The following is a 6000-nucleotide window of genomic DNA, read 5'->3' as shown; positions in this document are numbered from 1 at the left end:
CTAGTGGATGTTGGGACTCATAGTGCCAAATGGTTTTGCTAGCAGGTCCAACTGTAGAGGTGGTGGGATAACCTTCTTAATATTGCACAGTTGAAACCCCATCAACTCTAGCCAGCCCATAGTGAGGGCTAATGGGGGTTGTAGTCAAACAACATCTGTAGGGCCACATGTTTCTCATCCATTCTACTGTCACAAGAGTCTTGTGATCTGGCAAGCTTAAAGGGGTAATTAGAGAGAAGGAAGTGAATTGCACATATTGGTTTGATTCCTTCTCTGGAAGCTTCTTGTAGCCTTCATCTGGCTTAATTTTCTGGACATCCAGCAGGTGTCCCGGAAACAAATGGTTTGGTCAGGATTCTTTCTGAAGCAGATTATAAGGAGTCTGACCACTTACTAATAAGCAAAAAACGTCAGGGAAGAAATGCGCGCATATTTAAGGGAAAACCAGATGCTAAATGAATACGAACAACTGTTAAGAGAGGCAATGATGACGCATTACGGTTAGTTAGAGTTTTTTTGCTGTGGAGTTGATCTGGATCAGCCTCATGGGATCTGGGCTTTTCATTCAAGCTCACCATGTGCACATATTAACAAAAATATTAGAAGTGCTGCATAACCTTTTGCTAGACAGACATGTCATGGCTTATTATTTTCTAAACAGTGCCACCTGGCGGTAATTTTATTCCCAAATCTGCTGACGATGGAAGACTTAAGAGAATTGTGGTGGGTTTACCCCACCCCATTCCCCATGAAAAACTATGATGGGAAGGGGTTTCTCCTGTTCTGAAATCTAGTAGTTAAGTCACAGTGAGAGGAGGACTACTCTAGTTGTAACTTACTACTGGATTTAAGCCATTAATTGACGACAATAATAAAATTTATCGCGGTCAATGTTATGTCTCTGCAAACAGAAGCCAGAAGTGACATTTGCAAGGGGATTGGTTTTATTTTAATTTTATATAGTGGCTTTGGGCACTCCTGTGTGACAATTATGATAGAAGTGTAAATAAATAAATAAATAAATAATCACAGATGATAGATAGATAGATAGATAGATAGATAGATAGATAGATAGATAGATATGGATGTACTGAATGCCTTTTGTTTTGAGAAGCTGCCCAAGGCAGTGCAGCTGAGTGGTTAGAGGATTGGATTCAGAATTAAAAGACCTGGTTCAATTCCTTTTCTCGGCTAGCAAACGGACGGGATGGCAACAGGGCGGACAAAGCCTCTCAGTCTGACCTACCTCGCAGGGTTCCTGAGAGGATGACACAGGGCGGAGGTGAACCATCTATGACGCCTTGAGCTCATTGGAGGAAACAAATGAAACAGAACCTGAGTGTAAAAGGGAAAGGATACTCTGGACTGTGTCCGTTTTTAGGTGACCCATGGGGTCTTTTCTTAACTTCCAGAAAGGACACCTTATTCATCAGGTGGAACGGGTATTGGTGGGAAGTTGTTTTAAATCCCCCCATCAGTCAGATAGCTATTATATTCCCTCTCTTCCCTATCCCTTCTCTTTTTACACTATGTCTCTTAGATTAGGAGAGACATTATAATCCTCTTCCATCGCCTTAGAACTGCAAAGCCGGAAGGGACCCTATGGATCATTGAGACCAGCCCCTGTCAATTGGGGATAGAACCCCAAACCTCTGGCTCCTCAGAGAGAGACCTAATTCTCTCTGGATTTTTGCTTTTTCCTCTCCCCTCCGCATTCCTTTTTCCTTTTGTGTCATCCCATTTATACTGTGAGCCTCCAGGTGGAAAGACATCATAGATTCCATCTGTTGGTTTTCCTCTTCCCTCCCCATTCCTATCTCCTCTGGTGTCGTTCCTCTTTGCTTGCAAGCTTAGAACTCTCTTTATCTCATCGTCCTAGATGTGTAATGTTTAAAACGTTGTCGGCCTAATAGCAATAGCAATACTGCTGCTACTATTGTAAGATCTGATCCAGATCTCATTCTGCACATCTGTTCATAGGCCCCAAGCAGGAATGCTAAACCGTGATACACCACCACAACCCTTTGTCCTTTTAATGGAGCTTGAATTATTGCAGCTACACCCACTAAGGTGTCAGAAAATCCCAGTCTTTGATTGTGTTTGAAAGACAAAAGAACATTGTTACACACAGCTCTTTCCTTGATAAGAAGCCGCAAGCTCATCTTATGCAAGATTGCAAAAAGGGCCGAAATCAAACTATTACAATGTTTTCTAGTTTCCTTTATTTTTATTTTTATTTAAAACACACACACACACACACACATACAGCTTCATCTCTCAACTCAAGCCAGGCTTCTCCGGAATCATGAATAAGTTTTTCCTCCTTTTCAACGAACTGCCTGAAGTCACTTCCAGCCGTATCCCTTCCATTACTTGGCAAAGCACAAGCGGATCAAGAGAGCAAAGCCGACTCGTGTAAAGCGGTTCTGATGAATTAAGAAATCATCCGAGGCAATCTCCCCGGATTTAAGAGAGAAACCAGGGGGGGCGAGGAGAGAAAGAGGATATGAAACCCCAGCTTTGGTCCAGAAATCCTTTTCCTCTGCAAAAACATACAATATGATGCTGGGGGGTGGGGGGGGGAAGCGTAGTGGTGGGATTTCAAAAGCCCAGCTTCCCCCCCCCACCGCCTTTTGCTCTACACGAAGAGGAAATCAGGTGACGGTAAATGCGTGTATTGCATTTCTGTTGCAAATGTTTGCAATTAACTTAATTGAATTCACTCGAGTTTGAACTGGTCCCGGAGCCAGCTTTAACATTGAATGGGCAGTTCTCTCTCTCTCTCTTTCTCTCTTCTTTTCTCCCCCCCCCCACTTTTTTTGCAACTTGCAGGAGTTCCCTCCCCCTCCCCTCCCCCCCTCCTCTCCACCCTATTAAAACAACCTCCCAGTCTCACTTGTTAAAAGACCCCATAGAGGCAGGAGAAAACCAACAGCCAAGGTGTGTGTGTGTAGGGGTGGAAAAAAGAAAGGAGGCGAGAAAAAGGAGAAAGAAGAAGGAAAAAGAGAGAGGAGGAAGAAAAAAAGAAAAAAAGATTTTATTTTATTTAAATAAGGCAAGAGACGTCTGGAAAATATTATCCAACCGTTTCTCCAACTGCTGGAGCTGTCGCTTGGTGCTGCTAAGGGGAAGCCTCGAGATAGAAGCTTCATTCAGACCGGACCAAAGAGAGACCTTTCTCTCCCCCCCCCCCCCCGTTCCTACTGATGCTGCTGCACCTCTGGCAAATTTCTTCTCATTTTTTTTAACAACTTCGGCGACGGCCGTCTGGAAGCCCGCTTCGCCCGAGACAAGTCCCCCGTTGAGCAGATCTCTCGATCTCTCTGGGGGATCTGGAAGTCCCCGTTATTTCTAGGGTGTCGTGGTGGTGGTGGTGGTGGGGAGTGCGCGACGGCGGAGAAGCCGGGGGAATCCACATCGAGAGATCTGTGGGACCCAGGTTGGGGAAGGGGCAAGAAAGGACCCCTTCCCGCCGCTCCCCTTTGCCCATGCTTTTGAGGCGGCTTGTCGCCAGCCCTTTCACAATCCCTCCGGAGAACGGGAGTTGATCTATTACCTCAAGCTGGGAGGCCACCAGATCCCCACCCCACGGCACCCCCGTCGGCTGCTTTCTCAGATCGTGGATGAGCCAAGGGCCACCAGCGGGGCGACAAGGTGAGTTGTCCTGCGCTCCCGCTTTCTTTTGCTGCTAGTGGCACATTTTAAGATTTCTTAGGCAATCTGGTGTCCGTGGCATCCTAGTGTGAGAAAATCAGGGAACCTTCACATCCCGTCTCATAGGTGGGGCTGGTTTGGGGGTCCAGGCGGGGGGGGGCGACCAGTATTTCTCCAGCGCCGTCCGTTGTCTCTGCCCCGAGGAAAATGCAAACTTAATGATTATTTGTCTCTCCCCTGGAAGCTCAATCTCTTTTTTCATTTTTCTTTCTTTCTTTTTCTTTTTGTAATGTATGTTCCCAACATAAGCGCCCTAAATAATGTTGTTATCTTTATTATCCCTGCTTCAATGGCGCACCTTGACTAGCTTTGCACGTTTCTCGGACATAAGAGTGTACTAACTTTCGAATTATCCGCGATCCAGCCGGTATAAATCAACGTTTCCCGTGCATGTTTCCTTGGGAGTAAGGGTGACTCGGTGGCATTTACTTCCAAGTAAACGTGGCTAGGATGTCGAGTTCCGCTTCTATTTCTTTAAAAACCGAATGGTGCCGAGGAGCCCCGGATCCGACCCTTTTGAAAATCCCCTGCATGTCATTTTAACCCCTTCCTCCCCGTCTCTTCCCCAATTTTGCTGAGGGATTCGCGCTGCGATCTCCACGGTTCTCTCATGACGATGGAGGATCGAGCCCCAGGGTTCTGTCCTTAGAGAGGCCATCCTCTTGAGTAGACCCGGGGGGGGGGCGAAAAAGAAAGGAAGGGGCAGCTAAAATGTGGCCCCTTTTCTCTGTGATGTCCTCGTGATACTTGGTGGGAGAGCTGTAGCGATCGCTGTGGCTACTCAGGAGTAAGTTCCTTCCCTGGGAGCTCATAGCCCTGTGCAACAGCGGTGGAGTCGCTTCTTTTTCCTAATGTACGTATGTATGTATCTATGCACCTAAGTCATAAAGGCATTTTAAGAGACTTGAAGACCTTGATCTCCTTCCAGCTTTTCAGAGGAGGTAATATCCCGGAAGTCAGGATTGCAATTTTTGGTTTAAAAAAAAAATTGGACTGCATACAGTGCAGCTATTAAGACACTTGTAAAAACATGAAACGTGACTTTGCCACGCCCTCCGTTTTTTCCCCCATCGCAGAGGGGGTGGGGCCGGAGCATGGGAAGAGGCAGAAGCAGGAGGAGGAGGAGGAGGAGGAGGAGAGGGGGTGTAAGAAGGGTGTCGGATTCCCAGATATATTAAACATGCATGTGCGCGCCGGCGCAACAGATGGACGGCTCCCAGAGACGCCGCCAGAATCGCCCAAGAAGGTTGACAAGAGAAAACGAAACACTGGCTTTTCCGAGTTACACTGATTCATTGACTGCTTGAGTGAATCGTTGTATTGATACCATCCCGTCTTTTAACCAATTTTTTTAAAAGTGCCGAGGGTGGCTCAGGAGGAATCTTCTGGGGATCCCCTAGGGATCTCTGGACGGCTCTCCTGTGGGAAGCGGTCGTGGGCTCCAGTTCAGGAAAAGTGGTGCCACTTGGCAACCTTCGAGGTGTCACAGGTCTCTTGATGCCGTGCCTGGGTGTGTCCAGCGGGGCGTTGGTAGGGCGGTGTCAGCCAAGGCGCACCAGCGATGCTTGTCTATTTGTACATCTCCCTTGCACGGCGGGAGTACACGTTGTCCCCCTATTCCTGGTGGGGAAGGGCTTGGGGGAGGCAGGTGGGCGGTGCCCCTTATGGCCAAACCTTTGCCCCCCCTTGGTCTCCTGGGTGCAGAACGCAGACCTGTTGCGTCCGTGTCCTGCTAAGTGAGACCAAGAAGCGCTTACCTGAGGCGCGCCCGATTCCAGAAGTCTTTCAATGAACCAAGCGGGCCCTGATCCACTTTGGATGGGGGGGGGGGGTTTTGGTTCTCAGTAGAAGGTCCTTAAATTCCGACCCGCGAGAGTAGGGCCGCTGGGATTACGCGAGGAAATAACTGACGCGACTACAGGATTGCAGGGTTTCCCTGTGAAGTTGGGGGGGGGAATCTGATCGCCCCTCCCTAAAAGGATCCATACCTGTGAGAGGAGGACCGGCTGTTGGTCAAGGTGGCGGCGGGTGGGATGCGACTGGAGATGCACGAGGCGAGACGGTCCCGTCTGTTGGGGGTGGGAAGGCAAACTTGGGGGGAGCACATAGGGAGCTGAAGAAAACCATCTCAATGGGGAGCGAGCCCCATTGAACTCGACGGGGAATGAAGTCCCACTGAGTTCAACGAGACGTGCGAGCAGGCTCGGGTGGGTTGGATTTGGCCCCGTTCACACCCGCCGCAACCCACCTGGTAGCCACCGTATGGAAAGGGGGGGGGGGACCCAG

General features: G+C 48.6%; 1 protein-coding gene across 1 annotated transcript in view; it reads left to right on the top strand.

Annotated features, from left to right (window-relative positions):
* The first annotated feature begins 1332 nt into the window (after positions 1-1332).
* Positions 1333-6000, top strand: part of HAS2 (hyaluronan synthase 2) — a 55036-nt gene continuing 50368 nt past the window's right edge. The window contains exon 1 of the mRNA XM_020796512.3: positions 1333-3654. The gene's annotated coding sequence lies outside the window, so the exon portion shown is untranslated. The remainder of the gene's footprint in view (positions 3655-6000) is intronic.

The sequence above is a fragment of the Pogona vitticeps genome, chromosome 4, assembly GCF_051106095.1.
Source record: "Pogona vitticeps strain Pit_001003342236 chromosome 4, PviZW2.1, whole genome shotgun sequence".
Classification (NCBI taxonomy): domain Eukaryota; kingdom Metazoa; phylum Chordata; class Lepidosauria; order Squamata; family Agamidae; genus Pogona; species Pogona vitticeps.
Note: the sequence above shows the minus strand (reverse complement) of the source record. Positions and strands in the feature narration are given on the sequence as shown.